The sequence below is a fragment of the Aphelocoma coerulescens genome, chromosome 4 (assembly GCF_041296385.1).
Source record: "Aphelocoma coerulescens isolate FSJ_1873_10779 chromosome 4, UR_Acoe_1.0, whole genome shotgun sequence".
NCBI classification, from domain to species: domain Eukaryota; kingdom Metazoa; phylum Chordata; class Aves; order Passeriformes; family Corvidae; genus Aphelocoma; species Aphelocoma coerulescens.
In genome coordinates, this window is record NC_091017.1 from 56,709,387 (window position 1) to 56,728,280 (window position 18,894).

General features: G+C 39.0%; 1 protein-coding gene across 2 annotated transcripts in view; it reads right to left on the reverse strand.

Annotated features, from left to right (window-relative positions):
• C4H4orf19 (chromosome 4 C4orf19 homolog) overlaps window positions 1-18,894 on the reverse strand; it is a 40,705-nt gene that overhangs the window by 11,543 nt on the left and 10,268 nt on the right. The window contains exons 2-3 of one of the 2 annotated variants that reach the window (XM_069014302.1): window positions 7,497-7,576; window positions 4,640-4,694 (exon numbers count right to left, since the gene is read on the reverse strand). The gene's annotated coding sequence lies outside the window, so the exon portion shown is untranslated. Of the gene's footprint in view, window positions 1-4,639; window positions 4,695-7,496; window positions 7,577-18,894 lie in introns of those variants that run through there. The other variant, XM_069014301.1, reaches the window with a different exon arrangement.

The following is an 18,894-nucleotide window of genomic DNA, read 5'->3' on the forward strand; positions in this document are numbered from 1 at the left end:
AAAAATTGTGTATTACATCTTGGAATTGTTCATAACAGCATCCAAGCTAGAGAGCAGCCTCCTAGCTGAGAGGTGTGTCTGCTGTGCAGGGGTCAGTTATGCCCTCTGATTGTGGGTGCGTGCTGTGACGTTTCTCAGCGTAGGGGAAGAGCATCCTGCCAGGGGGATGTCTGGCTATGATCTGACAAGAAGCTACTTTGGCAGTCAGGATGGTCAGAGTAATGGAAATATCTGCCTACATTTGTTTTCTCAAAATGCAGAGAAAAGGTCAGATTTAATGTGCTCTGCTTATACTAGAAAAATATGTGCTAATTATCTTACGTATGTGTAGTTGTACTGACAAGAAACTGTGCCAGTACAGTCGGCAGTGGCAATACCTGCTAATTGTTGCGTGCCGGTGTAAATGCTTCAGCGGGGATGGGGAGCACCCGGATTGATGCAAATGCAACATTAGAAACTGCTCCACTTCTTTACAGCTGCTTTCTTCCCATGCCTCTAGGCATCTAGCTGTGTTTTTATCAGATCCTGACGGGTTTTCTGCTCCCACATTTCCCCTTCACATTTCTGCTTTTTCATGCAGCTGTTTTGCACCAAACTGAGAGGCAGCAGTGGGCAGGTCTCAAGGCAGGGAAGTTTGGGTGTTGCCAGCAGTGCTTGAGCACACCTGCACTTGTTGTTTGTGGGTGTGTTGGCAGAAGGGAAAGGTAATGAAAAGTAGATGCTATCGGTTTTACAAAAGGTGTTCTATTTTGATTTGTAACTGTTGGTCATTGCCTAAGCTGGTAATAATATGCATAGCTATGTTAAGTCCTGCTAGGCTCCTCCTCAAAATGTCCTTCTTTTCAAACCAGTAAGGTCAACCAGATCTTCCACTTACTCCTGGTGGCTTCCTGACAGTATTAGCAGCATATGAAGTGCCATGTTTTATTCTCATAATGGATTCCTATTTCTACCTTGACAGTTTCGGGGCTTGTTTGTTTGTGGTGTTGTTTTGGTTTTAGTTAGTTTGTTTTTTCTTTGTTTGTTTTTTAAGAAGTCATTCTTTCACTATTTCATTCACTGACTACTATCTCTGGTAGCTGTTGACTGTTTTATAAACACTTGAGAGAGTAAGGCCAGCTCACACAGAAGGTGAACCTTTTTGTGAGCCATTATTGCTGCAGCAGAGTGTCCTAGAGGGCACAAGGGCTACAACTTGGAGGTGATCTGAACACGTAATTTTTTTCCTGTTGTGCTCTTTGCAATTGATTTTAAATATTTATAAGATACTTAAAAAGAAATGCATTCTCTCTGACTAGTTCCTCATCGTTCACAGCACTAGGTCACAGAACATTTCCCTACCCCCATTATTTACCATACAAAATGATTGTTTTATTTTTAAAAAGTAAGCGTGGGGAAAAGGGTAAAACTCTCACAATCATTAGCCAGTTGGCATAAAGGAAAACCAAATATAGCTGGTAGCATAAAACCATTCATTTCCTCTTCAGCTAAGCTTGTTTTCTACATTTGGTCTTACCAAACTTACATCATTGTCTAGTGTTTAAATTACTGAAGTTTATGTTTTCTGTCTTTTAAAATTGTTAATCCCATAAAATATAATAGTTTATTTAGTAGCAGGGCTGAGTCCTGTTTAGTCTCGTCTTGTATAGAGGCAAACATAGAAATGTGCTCCTTCCCAAGGGATTCATGGTCTAAGTGTGTGACAAGGCAAAAACTGGGAGGCAGATGGTCATGTACATGTGAAAGAAGCAATCAGCAGAGAAACTATATTTGAGTCAGTAATTGTGTTAGGCTAGGCCTGAGTGGAAATCTGTGTCTGGCAACACAAGTGGAGCCTCAAACTAGTTATAGCCAATTTTTATGGAACAAGAGGGACTGTATCTGAAATGTCGTTTCTCTTGAGAGGTTAAAGTGTCTCTGTGTGATCTTGTGCAACTGTGCACTTTGAAGGATGGATTCATGGGTTCCAGCCCTTCACCTGAAAATCCTTGGTAGTATCCGATGTCTTTTAAAAACGCTTAACATAGAAACAGCTCTAGAACTTGGTCTTGAGGTAGTGCTGCCATGAGTCTACGATTCAGAAGGTTCCCTTGCTTATGCTTTGCTCCTTTCCCAGTGGCAGGCTTGAGCAGTCTGCTTCAAGGCTGAAGAATGGCATCAAGGACATGATCTTGATAGCTGTGACGTGTGGCTTAGAGACTGTGGGTCAAACTGAACTGGGGACCCTAATTTATGATGAAATTCTCTAACTCTGAATACTGTGTAAGATAATCACTGCCTCCTCTGTGGTTTTGACTGGGTCTTGGTGTGGGTGCTGTCTTCTGGTCTAGAAGTCACTTTTTCTTAGACTTCCATTTACAGAATCAGCTGATGAATGTAAGCTGGCTTAAATATAGAAGTATTTTCTAGATGTGGATTGTTTCTCAGCTGAATATATATATATATAAAGGCTATTTGTTTTAGCTTCCTGGAATAATTCCATTTTATTGTATCAGTTTTACATGCTTTATTTATCAGTTTTACATGCTTTTTAACATGTTTTTGGATGCTGGTATCAATGAGAAATCCTACTTGGAACATTAGAAAAATGAAAAATGTCAGACAGTGAGCATGAAGGCTACAGCATACTGCTGTAGGATTTAGTGAGAAAAACTTGACAAGCCAGAATGCTTCCTAAGTATATTTTGAGTTCATTTATTCCATTCAGCCTGGAGGAGACTGAGGAGAGACCTTATTGCAGTCTACAACTTCCTCATGAGGGGAAGAAGAGGGGCAGACACTGATCTTTCCTCTGTGGTGACCAGTGACAGAACCTGAGGAAATGGTCTGAAGTTGTGTCAGGAGAGGTTTAGGTTGGATATTAGGAAAAGGTTCTTCCCCCAGAGGGTGGTTGGGCACTGGAACAGGCTCCCCAGGGAAGTGGTCACAGCACCAAGCCTGACAGAATTCAAGAAGTGTTTGGACAATGCTCTCAGGTACAGGGTGTGACTCCTGGGGATGGTTCTGTGCAGGGCCAGGAGTTGGACTCAATGATCCTTGTGGGCCCCTTCCAACTCAGCTTATTCTGTGATTCTGTGATTGTGCCATCTACATTGTCACACAGGGCCACTTGCTTGCAGCATAGCAGCACTCTGTACACTATGAAATCAAGCTCTTTGTTCGTCTGTCTGCTGGAAGCTATTGCCTCTTGTATTTGCCTGTGAGTGCAAAAATAATTTATTGGCTTTCTGCAGAAATTTGGGGCTAAACATAACAGAACCTTTAAAATATGCTGTTGAAAGACTTTGAATCTTTAGGTGATTTTGGTGAACAGAGGAAGATGGAAAAAGAGAGAGAGATGGAGATCTCATATATTTTAGATATTGTGAAATTCTTGTAAGTTAAAATAAGAAAATACAACTTAGGAAATCAGCAATTAATTCTAAGCAGCTTAACTCCTGTAATTCTGTCATTCTAACTTATTGAAAACTCTTGGTTGCACATCAGTTCTATGGAAAGGCTGAGTCCTTCTTTGATTGTTTGTTTGTTTGTTTGTTTTTACCCTGTCGAGTCTTTGGAAGTGGGCATGAAGAGACACTGCAGGAGTTTAGCAGGCCTTTATCCTTTAAGTATGCCATACATTTTTACTTCAGGGAGCAATATTCTGAAAATAGACTGAGATGTCTATGGAGATTGCTTCAAATATAGGTATTGGAGTGTTTTGTGTATATGCCTTTGGGCAGGATTTAGGCCAGGCAGGATATGTGATCTCAGCTCTGGTATTCAACTGTAGCTTAGTGTGCTCAAAAATCATCTTGCCCTGAATATTTCAGATGCTTCTGATTTGTTTATATCATACGAAATATTGCTTGTGGCAGGTATTGTGGTGGTATTGTTGTACTGCTCAGAACATCAGCCTCTCTTAATACCAAGAAAATTGGATAAAGCCATAAGCAGTTAGAATGAGTCAATGATTCTCTTTTGTAAATACAAAAGTAAAAAAACCCAACCCAGCAAAAACCATCCCCTTGCCCACCACATAAAAGAAACCAACACCAAAAAAACCCCAAAACAAAAACCAAAAAAAACCCCAAAAATCTAACACATTGACCAAAGAGATTTCTTAAAATTGTCAGGATATTGTGCTTTTATGTTTGACCATTTAATGGCATAACCTGCAGCTTTTTGTAAGGAAACTGTTAGAAGTCAGTGTGCTCTCCCTCTCAAACCAAATTATTCTTTATGTTTTCCAATTAGTTGTCTTTTTCCAAATCCCCCTCTTTCCCCTGCTTGCCTTCCATTCTTCTTGTTCTTCCCATAGCAAATGCCTGCATTTTCACATTTTCTCTTGCCATTTTACACCTGTGTTAACTGTCTTAGATTGATTCAATTTTGTATTCCTGTATTTCTTCTGTACAGTATCTTTTTCTAAACATCAGAGTGGAAACTGGCAAGCTTTTGTTAGCTACATCAGGAATTGTGTTGGGAAGAAGCACAGTTCTGTTCTGTCACTAGTGCTTGTAGCAGCTGAGTGTCGACACTAGAAAATATTGTGGAGTACTGTAGAGGGAGATGGTTTATGCTGTGGAATGCTGAAGTTACAACAGTGAATGGCCAGTAAGTTTTAAACCTACACAAGGAGAAAAAAAAATAATCCTACCTTTCCGATTGTACTCCATCGACTTCTTGAAAGATTTGTTTTAAATGTCTTTGTCCTGCAATAGTAAAACGCTTTGCAAGTGGTTTCTTCAAGTGCACACATAAGTAAGAAGGATACTCTGAGGCATCAACTGTCTACTGTAAACAATGGGGAAATTGAATAACCTCCTTTTGGTACTATTGTGAATTTTAAATTTAGACAATGATCAAATAAATCACTTGAGTAGTATGCTCATCCCCTTGAGCTGAACTGGAATGCTAACCTGCTTAAAGTGAGCATAAGCTTTGCTACAGTGGATTAGGACTCATGTGAAGTGTTTAAACAACAACAGTAAAATTAGAAGACTCTCAAATATGCAGTATTATGGGATTATTTTTATTTTGTGTTTTCTTTTTCTTTTTTCTTTTTCTTTCTGGGAGCCAGGATATTTTAGTATCAGTTCAAACTTTACTGTGTGCTTGTCAGAACTTCATCCTTCAGATTGTCACAAACTTTGAAACTTAAGAAATGCCTGACATTGCAATAATACTCTAGATATTGGTGAAGCTGTTGTTCTTTCAGACATGTGCTCTAACTAAATGGAAAGGTCAGCAAAATGTTTTTTAATAAGACTTTCTAAAGAGACAAATAAATTAATGAGATAGTTATAGAATTAGTGTATAACAATACTGCAATGCAGATGTTTTTTCTCCTTTAAAAATACAAATATTTTCAGTATTTCTTGTAGTGAGCAAAATGTGAGCCCATGTGAATTTGTGTGTGCATGCAATAATGACCATTAATCACCAAGTCAAGCTCATTTCTGTGAAATGGGCAATGTATTTTGCTGTGGGTTTTAGAAATTGGGCCATGTCCTTTCTTTCATTTTCAGCATCTCTCTGCTTGAGTGATAACTTGAAAAATCTTGGTGTAGCTTACATTACAAACCACAAATCCACAGAGTTTTGCTTGCACCATTCCTGAAACCTGCAAGGCTTTTCTTGTAAGAGAGTGAAGTTTTTATTAGCCTTGAGATCCCTTTCAGCAGAGCACTCCTAGGGTCTAAGCCAGGATAGTTCATTCCTGAATTCAACATCCACAGGGAATGGGGCTGGGGAGGGACAGTACAAGGCAACAAGGGCAGTACAAGCAACATGGTCATTGCTGCTGCTCTTTTTGCTGTACTCTCTTTGCATACATATTCTTTGCAGTTATAATTTTCAGAATTTATGGGTAAACTCTGACAAGTTCTTACAAAATTTCACTATTTAGCTTCCAGTTTAATGGTTGTTGTTTGCCTACAAATTCAAGAGAGCAGCACTGCATAGTGTCTGATCCACAGGTGATATTTAGAAGACTTTCTATTAAAAGCCTCCTGAAATATGATTGAAAACTAAATGCAAATTTAAGTGGCCTGGATATCTGGTGTGACTCATTGCTAAGGAGAACCTGGGATTCATTCAGCCTCAATTCATTGCGTTGCTCTGTTGCCCTTAGAGCAAGTCACTTAAGTTGTCTTGTATGTCACCATTTCATATCATTCTAAGAGCTTAATGTTTGTGCTGCACTTTGAAGATTTATAGCCCTATTCAATCTTACTATACTGTTGCAAAGGGTTAAGAATGGTTTTGTGCATCTGTTAAAGGTGTGATCAGTACTTTATGTGAAGTGAATAATAAAGCTTATGAAGAATGAGTCATGGTGTGTTCCTGGTTTTATGCAACATTTACCGGGGTCATTTTATGTCCTTTTTTGCATTAATTCTATTTTTTAAAAATATAGCTACCATTATTAATTACTAAGAAGGTTCCTCCTTTTAATTTTTGTTCTGATCTCTGGTAATCTTACTTGCAGTGTAATTCTGTTTTGATGTCCTTATTTATTTTGTGTAAGCCATGGCCTAAACATTTGTGCATACAGTGAAAGTAAAATGAAAAATAAAATCCATGGTCCAGTTATGAAAGGATGGAGATTTCATTTAACAAATTCAAAAGAGGTAGCTTTTTAAACTAAACTTTCAAGTACATTCTTAAATGCTGTAATTTCCTTTTGTCTGTTTAACAAATTCTGGAGTAGGAGGTTAGCTATGGGTTTTTCCTTTAATTTATTATTGGGTTGTTTGAATCCTCTGGGAAATTCCTATAATTCTGTAGAAACTTAAAATGAAAATGCCAAAAAGGAGAGTTGCTGGGAGTCACAGCTGTTGGTAAATTGTCAGCTTACTCCTAATGTCCAGTGATAACTAGTTTTATTGTCAGCTTCTGTCTGATGTGTGTAATTGGCTTTTGACCCAAAAGTAGACTGTGCCTTTTTTTTTCTTTAAGGAAAAGGGGAGCAAATAAATTAGTGAAACTCTTTGCCTATAATGTTAAAATGAGTGCTAAAAACTCAGTCTCAAGTGAGGTATATTTAACAGAAAAGTAAGTGTAGAAACTGGCCAATAGAAAATTTTCTCATTGTCAGATAGGATTAGGCATAAACCATTCTATATTTGTTCTTAAACTTGAGTTAAAAGTATCCTTTTTTTCATTGTATTTCGACCCTTTTCCTCTTCTGCTTGGTGGTGATAATTTGGAGCATGGCGATTAGTCCTACAAATTGCATACAGACATTTTAATTAAATACTCTTTTTACCATCATCTTTGCTTAGCAACATCCTTTTTGAGATATTCTGGGAAACTTAATACTTGTCTGGTGTGTAAAACAGTGTTCATAAATCAAGGTATGTTGCCATATCCTGCTTGCTTCTTGCTTAGGTTGTTTAATAGTTTTTATATTACTCTCTGAGACAGAAACATGAAGCCTTATACATCTAGTCACTCCAGCTTACTGCACAACACAATTACCAGTGAGACTCAATCTTTGGAATATGGCTTACCATGGTCCTGTAGATTCTTGAAGTGAATAGTATCTACATGGTTGTCATGGATGCAAGTAGTTTTCACATTCCAAAATAACCTGGAATTTAAACAAAATCATCAGGCTCTCAGAAGCTCATATTAGCATTTTCCATCTCATTTAGTTGCTGAAAACATGCTATCTTGAAGTCATAAAACCAAAATCAAAATGAAATACTCTAAACTTGCTTTGGCGCAGACCATACATAAGCTTTGGAACTTTTTTGACACAGAGAAGTTATTTCCCTAGTTACTTTCTTGTCCTGCTCTTGAATGTCTTTCTAGGCTTTTGGTTTTAAAAGCTGTGTTTGTCCTCCACTGGAAGTGTGCATGGGGTGCTGTGTTCTCTGAGCAGTGGACAGTTGTCACTCTGATCCACCTATGTTCCTGCTCCATTAGGAGCTCCCACCCTGAAACTTTCAAACACCACACACAGCCTGTCTTTGTATAATGTGTGAAGTCGATGAGCACTTTTCATAAGAAAAGTATCCCTCACCCTAAGGATCAAAGAGAAATAACATATTTTACTCAACAGAGGGTTTAACTCTTTCTTTCTGGAAATCATAGCTTGGTCTTCCATGCTGAGCCGAAGATCAGTTGGTTTAGGCACTACTTGTTTTCCTTTGTTGATAGAAAGTGTTATAATTTTATGGTGCCCCTGAGAGTTTCAGCAAATGTTTAGCTATCAATAGTGGTTTTAATTGCCCATTTAATTTAAATGCCCTGAGGTTTGCATTCCCCTCATAGTTTCCTTCTCTATCAGCCTTGGTCCTTGTGCTTTTGTGGTACCATTCAAATATTTTCTATGCTGCAAAGTCTGTTCAACAGCTTTTTTTGAGGTCTTTTTGATGAGTTCAATTCTTCATTGCAATTTAAGTTTCAGTGGAACAAAACTCTGATTTCCTTGCATTCTTTGCGATTGTGCCCATGTGTTTCACTATAATTGTTTACATATGGTTGTATTAATGTGCTCTCACTGCATTTTGATGGTAAAACTTTGATTAACCTTGCTAGGTGTGGTTTCAAAGCCTTTAAGATTCTGTTCTAAGTTCAGGAAAGGGAGCAGTTTTGTGAAATAAAAGCTGAATTTGAAAATCCTGAATTGTTTCTGTGAATGCTTGGATTGAAGAAATAATTTTCCAGCTGTCAAACTGCACACTTCTCTCTTAGACTCTATAGGAATGAGAAGAAGGAAATGTAGGTAACTATAGTTGTCTTGGCTCTTGGTTTGCTGAGGGAATTGAGGAGGAAGAGAAATGAATAGTCAATTTTCTGTACAAAAAGTACAAAGGAATTATAGTCATGTTGAGCTTAGTTATTCTATCAAACTTTCTTGAATTTAAGATTTTTTTTTATATATCAGTATGTCAGCTCTTGAATTCTGTTATCACATAACTCCTTATAAATATCAAACTTGTCACCAACAACATGAAGAATGTAAGCAGGTAAGATGTTATGCAACAGGTAATATTTAATGAACATTGTTTAACAATTCTTTGAAATCTGACCAATCTCCCTGATTTGTGAAGCACCTCGTCAGTAACTAAAAGGCACAGGTTGTTTCCTGAGTGGTAAAGACAAGCTGACCAAAGGAGAGATTTTGATTCACAGCTGAAAATAGACTGTTTGAAAGAGTTCTGTGGCCTTGCCAGTTGTAGAAGAGTTTTCTGGAGTTACTATCTTTCTATTAGCTAAGGATAGTGTTGTCTCATATGCCCATTCATGTCTAGGTAGAGGTTCTTAGTCATAGTCACCTATTAGTGAGGCCACTTTGGGTCACTGGCAGAAAGACTTTTATGTTCTGTTTGCTCCACCACTTTTATAGACCATGCTGGATACTTTTTATTTCTTCCTGGTAACTAGTGATCATGAGCTGTTTTAGATGGTAGTATCCTTGCTCCTGGCAGGCTTTCTGCTGCCTGGCCTATGAATCACAACAAAATAAATTTGCCTTATGTTTTACAAAGTGTTGTACAGAATGATAAAATAATTGATTGAAAGAGAGATTCAGAGTTCTTCTGGCCCAGCCTTTCTCTCTGTCAATATAGGTTGATATAGATCTACTGCATAGTATGAAACATGTAACACCCAGGTTTAGCTCATTAATGCATGGAAAGCTTTGATCTTTATTGGCCATGTCTGCAGGAGCATATGGCTCTGCTGGGCAGGTAATGCAATGTCAATATAATCTGTCTACGTTTATATAGTTCTTTAGCATTAAAAATCTCACAGGAGCCAAGGGTGAAAGTTCAGTACCCAAAATTTTCCACTTCTGTCACAGTTTCCTGTTCCTAGCTTGTGTGTTAAATGTCTTCTGATTGCTTGCCTCCAGCTTTCAGCCCCAATTGCTAGCAATCTGTCTCCTGTGTAAAGAACCTAGAAGAAGAAATAAACACACTGGTGTATTGCTCTATGTTTATATTTGCATATATCGTTATGTGCTTTGGCAATACAGAGATATTGATATTCCCTGTAGAAGGAAGTGTTTGTGGCAATTTCCCTAGGTCTGTTAATAGAGAATTTTTTTTTTGTTGCTGTAGATTACACTGTTCTGCAGGTTCTCATTTTAGAGTTTTTGTTTATAGGACAAGTAAAATAATTACTGGATAAGAAATGTTTTAAGATTGGGACCTCCTACAGCTTTATCCTACAAGTTGCTTGGGCAGGCCCAGGGATGTTGAGGTACACAATTTCAGTACACACTGTTCAGCCAGCACTGAGAAACCATGGCAGGCAGTTCTCTGCATGGAACAGGTCTTTTTCTTCCTTTGTAGAAATTCAGGATATGTAGCCTTTTGTATGATCACAGTCTGAGAAATCAACCTATCCAGATGCTTCAAAATTAATTAAGGACGGGGAGTGAGCAAAACCAGCTCCTGGTTCCTGCAGCTGTCAGTGCCCATAAATCATCTGTGTTTTTGCTTTTGAAGCAGGACAAGAGCATGAATTTAATTAATGGGTTTGACTTGCTCTGGAAACACACGGTAGAGAAATCGCCCCACCCACACCTTTCACAGACGCTGTAAACATACAAATGTTATTGTGTATTCACTCATGAATGCTTTCCAGCATCATTGTGCTAGATACAGTTGAATGCCTTAGGCAGGTGGCAATCCAATGACTGCAACAAATCCTTGTTCTTTGGACACCCAGATCAGAGGAGTAGCAGGTTAGCTCCTGTTTTCTTGATTCCAGCCGGCTTCTGCTTAACAAATGCATTAGTAACGACTGCTACAGAAAACTCGAGGGGAAAACAAAAAGAGTGGATTTGTCTGTTTTCCATGATTGCAAATTTGATTATAATATGAAAAAAATACCAAGTAGATTTTTTTGCCACTCCGGTTAAAAAAAGGGAAAATCTAGGCTTTTTTTTAAAAACTGTCTCTGCAATGGATCACCAGAAATGTCTCTGCATTGTTTGATTTTTTTTTTGTATTTTTAGTTCTACCTTGTTAAGTGCAAAGAGACACAGAAACTGTCAAGCTGGATCAGACCCCAGTTCAGTGCTGTAGTCAGCATCAGGTAACTCAGAAGAAATTGTGCAAACACCCCTGGTATTATGGGGAGCTGGAATTAGCTAAAATCCTAAGGCATCACTATGATGCTCATATCCTGACAAGATCCATAATCATGTTATTTAAAAATTCATGCCAAAAATATTCATGACATATTTCACCTAAAAAATGCTTCTTCTTTTCTACTTTTAAATATTTAAACACACTTATAGCTGTACTGGCCAGACGCTGTCACCAGTAATTCTGGGAAATATTCACAAAGAATGCCAGGGACTGAGCGACTGTTCTTTGTGTTTGTTATTAGAGGACATTTTTCCATCTAACTGTAGAATAAATATTTTGCCTTTCTCTTCTATGTATAACATTGTCAATTGAAGACTTTGATAATTTAAAAAAATATTATTGCAGCTATATCTGACTGCATTTTATAACGTAAAAAAAAAATTATCATCTTGATTTCATCGTATACAACTTTGTGTAAAGGCCATTTTGCACACTCTGGGGTCTTATGTAAGGGTGATTGGAAAAGTAAATCATCATCCCATCTGCATTACTGGATAAGACTATTTTCAGTACAGGGAATATAGAAGAATATGCATTTCTTCTACTCCTTTTTACCTGGGTTTGCAGCATGTATTAATATGAACTGAAATTTACTGCTCTTTACCTGTCATTGCTGCATGTTCTACTGTGTCTTCTTCATGGCACTGGGCCTTTCTTCAAAGGGAAGACACTTGTTTAGTCCTTAAGCTTGGTAAAAGTTAGACGGTGAATCACTTGTACTTGAGTGTTAAACTTGGCTCTGTATTGTTTTACTACTTGATTGCTGAAGCATCTGACAAAATAAAGGCAAGGCCTTATCCACAATCGTACCCTGAGTTTATCTGTTCACAGAATCATGGAATATTCTGGGTTGAAAGGGATCCACAAGGTTCATTGAGTCCAACTTTTAAGTGAATGTCCCATTGTAGTGGTTTGGTCTAAAATACTCATTACAGGGATTGAAACCAGAACCCTGGCAGCATTAGCACCATGCTCTGTCCAACTGAGCCAATCTCACCTGTCTCAACATTGTGCCGGGAGCTTCATGGGGATGCGCTGGGGGAAAGGCTTGTTTTCAGCCTTTGTGCTGTAGGGTGAAACACGGAGGATCAGTGCCTGACTGGAATGTTGTGGTGTCACCAAGCAGTAAGAGGTGACTTCCAGCTGGGCAGAGCCAAGGACATGCTGTAAGCCTGACCTCATGTTTCCCTGATGCTTTCCTGTAGACCTGCTGTGAATCTTCTCTTGGCTTGCCCTCACTGGGGAGCTTGTGTTGTCACGTATTTACTGGTGGAGGGGGAGGTGTGTGTGCTGTAGACGTTTCTTTCCACCACCTTTTTCATTGAAACTGTCTGATGTGGCATGTACTACCTGACCCAAATATATCCATATGATTAGCTAGTCTTGCCAGCTTTTATCTGGGTTGCAAGTCTCTTGCTTAGGGCCTGTTTCTTAAACACTATTTCCAGGCACCCAGGCATCTCCCAGTCTCTGACTATTTTCAGGCAATGGTGACAAAGCAATGTCTAATTTAGCTACAAAAACTAGTAAGGTTTCTGAAGAGTATAATTCACTGTCATAAGCACTTTTGTTGGCAAAGAGCCATGGGGAGCCACCTCTAGAAATAGGGTCTCCCTCTCATGTTTTTGAGGATGTGGAAATGGATGACATGAAATCATGGGCTATAATTTAGACAGTGAGAGGTTTGCAGATTGATTCTGTAAGTAGAAAAATCCCTTGAGGAAACACATTATGTCTATAATCCTGTCAGTCAGAAGGTTAGAGTTAGTCAAAAACTAACGTACACAAATGGCTTAATAGTAAAGATTGTGCTAATAGAGGTAAGAAATTTAGCTGAAGTATTTTGCTGAAGGCTATGAAAATTGGGTACCTTTGAAAAATGCTATTTCTTTTCCAGAAGATATAGTAGAAAATTGTTCTGAGCTATAATTAGTTGAACATGATGCTTCTACTGCAACATTAGGAATATTTGTAATTAAGTAAATTTGTGGTTGAAAGAATCCCAATGTGCTTAGCATTCGGTTATATATTTGGATAACATATGTAGCCTTTGGGGCTCAGATTTCAGAGTGGGACTTGTTCATTATAGTTCATAATTGTGTGGATATTACACTGACACAATTAAAGAATGAGCCAGTGTGAGACAGAGGTGCTTCAGATGACATTTTAAATCCTCAGTGCTAGGAAACACAGAATTGGGAGCAGTTTTTCCTCTTCACTTTTTTTATATGCATATATATATATATATATATATATATATATGTATATTATCCTACTCACTGTAGTTAGATTGTGGAAAGTCCTACACAACCAAATTTAGTCTTTAATAATGTACATAATTAAGCAGTGACTGCTGCTTCTTCCTTCTGCTTTTGGTAGGCTGCATCCTCCTTTTGAGAATATGTTTTTCTTGAGAGAGTGGAACCAGTTTTTGTCTTGCTTCAGAAGTATGATCCTGATACCGTTTCACTGACAAGGAGCGGAACAAATGGATGGGCCCTTGTTCTGTAGTTGACGTACATTTAGGTAGCTCGTCTTACATCAGTAATCAGTGTAATCAAGCCTTGCTAAAAATGACACATATGTTTGGTTTACTATTTGTTATGAAACACTTGCACCCACAGTGTGAATGCTCCTGTCACATCTAGGGGATGGGCCTTGCAGTCCAGGGAAAGTTGGCTGACAGCTTTCTGGGGTCTGCATCGGAGCAGCAGGAGCACTTAGTCCTGGAGAGCCAGGACTGGAGCAGGTGTCAGTGAGGTGAAGTGCTAATATGAGGCTTATCAATGCTTACTGCTTTCCTGAAGTTCCCCAACTTGTGTGTGGGAAGCGTAAAGCTGTACCCAAAGGCCAGAAAACCCCATTGCCATAGTAGTAGATACCTCTACCCTTTTCTCCTTCTGCTTTCTGTGATTGCAGAGACCAGACTGTGGTGGGGCACCTCCTCTGGGGAGTTTTTTGTTAAAATTTAGTGTTCACATAAGGGCCTAAAAGGCACATAAAATCCTGCTGAAGCTGGCTTTTCCTCATCCATTTGAAAGTTCTAGCTGTAATGTTGGCATTATTTTCATCCTCCAGACAAATAAAAGCTCAGGAGGAGGCATCAGCAGTGAGTCCTCTAAGCAAAGCAGGAGTAGCAAAGATGATTTTGAAAGTAATTTCAGCAAAGCAGGCAGTAATGAAGATTTTCAAAATCAAAACAGTTTCCTAATGTGGTCTCTAATGTCTTTTCAAAGTGGGTAGCAAAGGTGTTTTTCAGAAAAGCTACTGCAATTCAATTAGACCTACATAATTTTTATTTCTTTTTCTGCTACAGATTTCCACACTGATACAATTCAGCTTTCTTAAGATCATGCTATGGCTTGGATGGGATTTGGGTACAGCACTGTTAATTGACAGAGTTTAAATACCAGAAATGTTCCCTAAAGCTTGTCTTGTCTGTATGCTCATTTGAGCTAAAAAAATGTAAAAAGAACTTTTTTGATTTGGGCAGATGAACGTTTATAGAAGGAAAGTAAGCGTTGTTGCAGCCCAGGGCAAATGCTGCTGGGTATGACTTATGCAATATATATATATGTAGTTTTTCAATTAGGTAGAGGTTATAGGCCCAATCTTCTGTATTTATAGCATTCTCTTTGTGCTGACTACTCACAGTGACACACTAAGTGGCACAGATTCTCACTAAACACCTATAAACTCAGTCGTGTGCTTCACATCCCACAGTTAGCAGAATTGGTTATGCATTTTAAGCAGCTTTATCTAGAAATAGAAATTCTTGCTGGGCTTTCTTCAGCAGCTTCTATTTTCTTTATTTAACCTAATTAAATGCTGATTTAAAATGCATTGATGACACCAACATTTGAATAAGATTATGGAGTGATGGTTCTAGGTTCCAAGCCTTTGAAATAAATAAATGTTCTTTTCAAAGCATGAAATGACTTTTTCTTGCAATCCATTCCTTCATTTAAAATCACTAATCCTATAATACTGACAATTCAAGCAATTATTTAAGCCTGAAGCATACTTTGGCCATAGAAATGGCACTGCTGTGAAACAAAAATAAACTAATAAATAATGCAGTTTTAAATCAGCACATCATTCTTATGTACAAAATTGCTTCAGTTTAACTGTGCCAGTGCAACACCCTTTTTTTAGAGCTGTGTGTAGTACATATTGGTCTTTCCACGAGGTGCTTTGGCAATGGTTTTGCAGCTGAAGCAATGCTGCTGTGGCATTTAATACAGGCTGGATTGTCACATTTTGAGTGCCAAGAGACCCCTGTCGTGTGCTGGTGTGAGACTGCCTTCCTTGGTAGGCGTTGGTATTTACTTGCAAAATGCGTATACAGGATTGGAACCAAAGGGATAGTTTTAAATGGTGAGAGACATTATCCCTGTTTGCAGTCTTTTATCACTTCATGTGTAAAGAAGGTCTGAAATTCAGGTATTTACTTCTCTGTTGTAGTTTTAATTTACTAAATGGTGTGATTTGTATGTATTCCAGGGATTTTAAGCAGACAACACAATGCAAAGGTTATTATTACTCAGTATTTCTTTTGATTTTACATTCACAAATGCTATATGTCACACCTTGAATGAGCTTTATTGAAATTTTGAAGTTGCTGAGGATGGATAAGTCTAGCAAACACTTCCTTTTTCTGCAATGCACTCAGAGATGACTGATACCAGTTCTTCAGTCCCGTGATTTCATTCTTTAAATGGATGGTTCCTCAGCTTTGACAAAACCTATTATTTTAATGTTAAAATCAGTTAAAATCCTGGAGCTTTATTATGCATCCCAAAGCAAATAAGGATGCAGTGCTTTTCTTTTACAAATCACATTTAACTGAGGGCCTAAGTGATTTATGGGAACTAAGAATAAGTATTACCTCCAATAAGGACTTTTTTTTCCTCTTAGCTGTTTAAACTCTTTCTCAGGTTCTGCTGCCAGGGATGCTTGTGTGGACCAGGGACAGGAGCCTGTAAGAGCCTGTGCTGTCCCTTGCACTGCAGTGTTCTAGGTCTTTTGTTGTGGTGATTTACCATATACACTTCCCAGATTTTGACATCTAGAGGCATTCCTATTTATTGTATATATTTTTTCAAATGGCATGTGTTAATAAGGATGACTGGGGAAAGGTAAATCTGATTTATGGAAGCCACAAAGATGTAGCTTTGTTCTGGCTGAGAAAACATAATTTTCTTGTGGTTTCTTTTTAAAATTTTTTGTGAAAAGACCATTTCCCCTTTAACTTCATGTCATGATCCTTGTGATGGTCTTTAACTATTTGAGAGAGCCTTGAGGTTCTTGGGCCCCTGGAAAAAATATCAGGGCTTAGTTTTTGTGCTCCTTCCCAGTTTGATATCCAACTGGGCTGCTTGTCCCAGTTTGGATCACAGTTCTGGAAAGACGAGATGGTGAAGTGACAGGAAAGGGGTTGAGTTACTAATGGAGACACAGACAGATGCTAGATTCTCTCAGATGCTGCCTTGTTCATGTCAGAAAGACATTGGAATTCATTTCAGCTGGGATGGACAGGCAAATCTGCATAAAAATTTAGTCAGTGCTTTCCTAACCCTTCTGCTATCTGATCATCTCATTGTGCTGAGGTAAGGAAGGGGTCTGAAGGAATAAAATATTTTTGTCCTTTACAGGAAAGAAAGCCTTTTCACACTGTGCTATCTGGCATATTACCTCCTGAAATCCTTTAATTGTATCAAGCTGTATGTTTTTATTTTCTCTGTAGCAAAATGTTCTTGCAAAAGTGACTTATGAGTGACTTGCTGTGTAGTTTCCTGTCACAATTAAATTTCTGTGATGCTGAATTGCTGCCAAGAGTCAGGCCTTTTCTCACCTATTCTTTATGCTGCATGTATTCAACAGGAAAAAGTGAATTTGAATATTCACAATGAACAAAAGTGCTGAAAAAACCACCAGTCTGCTGTGGCTAGAGTTTAACCTGAGTTCATAAGGTGAGAGCCCGTTATCAGAGACACCCACAGAAACCACTGCATTGCCCTAAGACAGCTGGAGCTGAGGGTGTCTCTAAGGTGTCCCCTTGGCTCTGAGTGCAGCACTGAAGTGGCCCCTGACAATAGGGAGGAGTGGTTTTCCCCAGAGGTGAGACAGAGAGACAGCTCTCTGCTGATTTTCTCCTTTCTTCCTGTAACAAAGGTTGTGTTTGTTAGTCAGTTCCTTATTCAGGTGGTGTTTAATAGCCAAAAACCAACATGGGAGTTGGCAAAACAAGCCTGTGGCTTAATATGTACTTGTGACATCGTGTTAAAAACACCAGCACTGCTAAAGCCTGAACTGGGAGAGGAGGGTGAAAACTCTTCACTGTTGTTGCCGCTGGAAAGGAACACTCTGCATGTAGTACTGTACAAAAGGAACAAAGCTTGGCTAGTTCAAGCTATATTGAAAAATCTGTTGATTTTTTTTTTTTTTTTCATTTATTACTTTTTCAGAGAACAGAAAGTTTTTCAAATGTGAAAGAAGCGTGGAAACTGGGGAAATGATGTCTCCATGGCAAAACCTAAGAAGAAGGAAACAGGTGGCAAACATCAATATGAGGGAAATTACCTGTGTGTTTTGGGTGGAGCAATGATTGGGGAGGACAGCTTTGTGATTAACAGGCCTGACTAACTCCCAGCAGTCTAGTTCCTGCTGGCACTGCCTGCCTGTGCTCTCTGTTGTTGTAGTAGCGGGTGCACCGCGGGAGTGGTCGGTGAGATACAGCTCCGGTCCAGCTCCAGCTGCAGTCAAGAGCCACTCCATGGCAAAAAAATCCACAATTTCCTACCTAGCTCGCGGGATATTAGCGTTTTTACACATAAGACTTTGCCTAGAAAAATTTGTTTAGTTGTATTAAGTCCTGTTACTGGGCTTGACAGCAGCATGCTACTGGTAGATCCCTTCTGTCTCAGCCAGGCAGCTTGACAGCCACATTATCCAAAGCAGCTTAAAGTTCAGAAACCTGGTGTTTCCTTGACTTTGCAGAGTCCCTGCTGCTCTGGGTGAGCTCTGAGCCACCTCATGCCCAGTGCAGACACTGGAACCCACTGCTGCCAAAGCCACGAGGCAGTGGTCACCACTGGTTGTGTAATAACCTCCTGATGACACACATCAATTGGGACTTCAGGTACCTGCAATTATGTGCCTCCTAAACCCAAAGGGATTAAAACCCAGAGCATTTATTTCTCAGGGATAATGTATTCTTTAATAAGCAAGATGGGATTGGGTTGTGCCTCTTCATCCTCCCTAAAGTAAGGATGTGCCAGAAGTCTGGATCCAGTCTGGAACAGTCTAGGTAATCTATAAATGTTTAAATATGTTATGTGTTACTAGGTGTCTCTATGACAGCCAAAGCAGTGAGGCCTTTATCACTTATGGTGCCTGTAGATGCTGCTGTAACAAAACAAGGAAATGCTGCAAACCCAAGACAGGGCACCTATAGCCTCCTTACATGGGGAAGTCCTGCAGGAAGGGAGGGGGGCAAAACCCTGAAGTGTAATGGGAGCTGGGTAATTGTACGCTGTGAGTAACAAACACCTCGGAGTCTTCCAGGTGTCTCACCTGGGTGCTTTAAAAAGGCATTCATGGAAAGCTTTGTGATAAGCAATTGCAGTCTTGCTCCCATAAGCCTCCTGGAAAGCAAAAGAAGTGCCTGGAAAAAGTAGTAGGGTAGAGCTCAGGCTCTGTTTCAGGCAAGCCTTTCTTACCAGGCCTTTCAAATAGGTTTATTGACATGAAGGCTGAATCATATTTGTGTTGTGTTTTGCTAGACTAGAGATAGAGTATT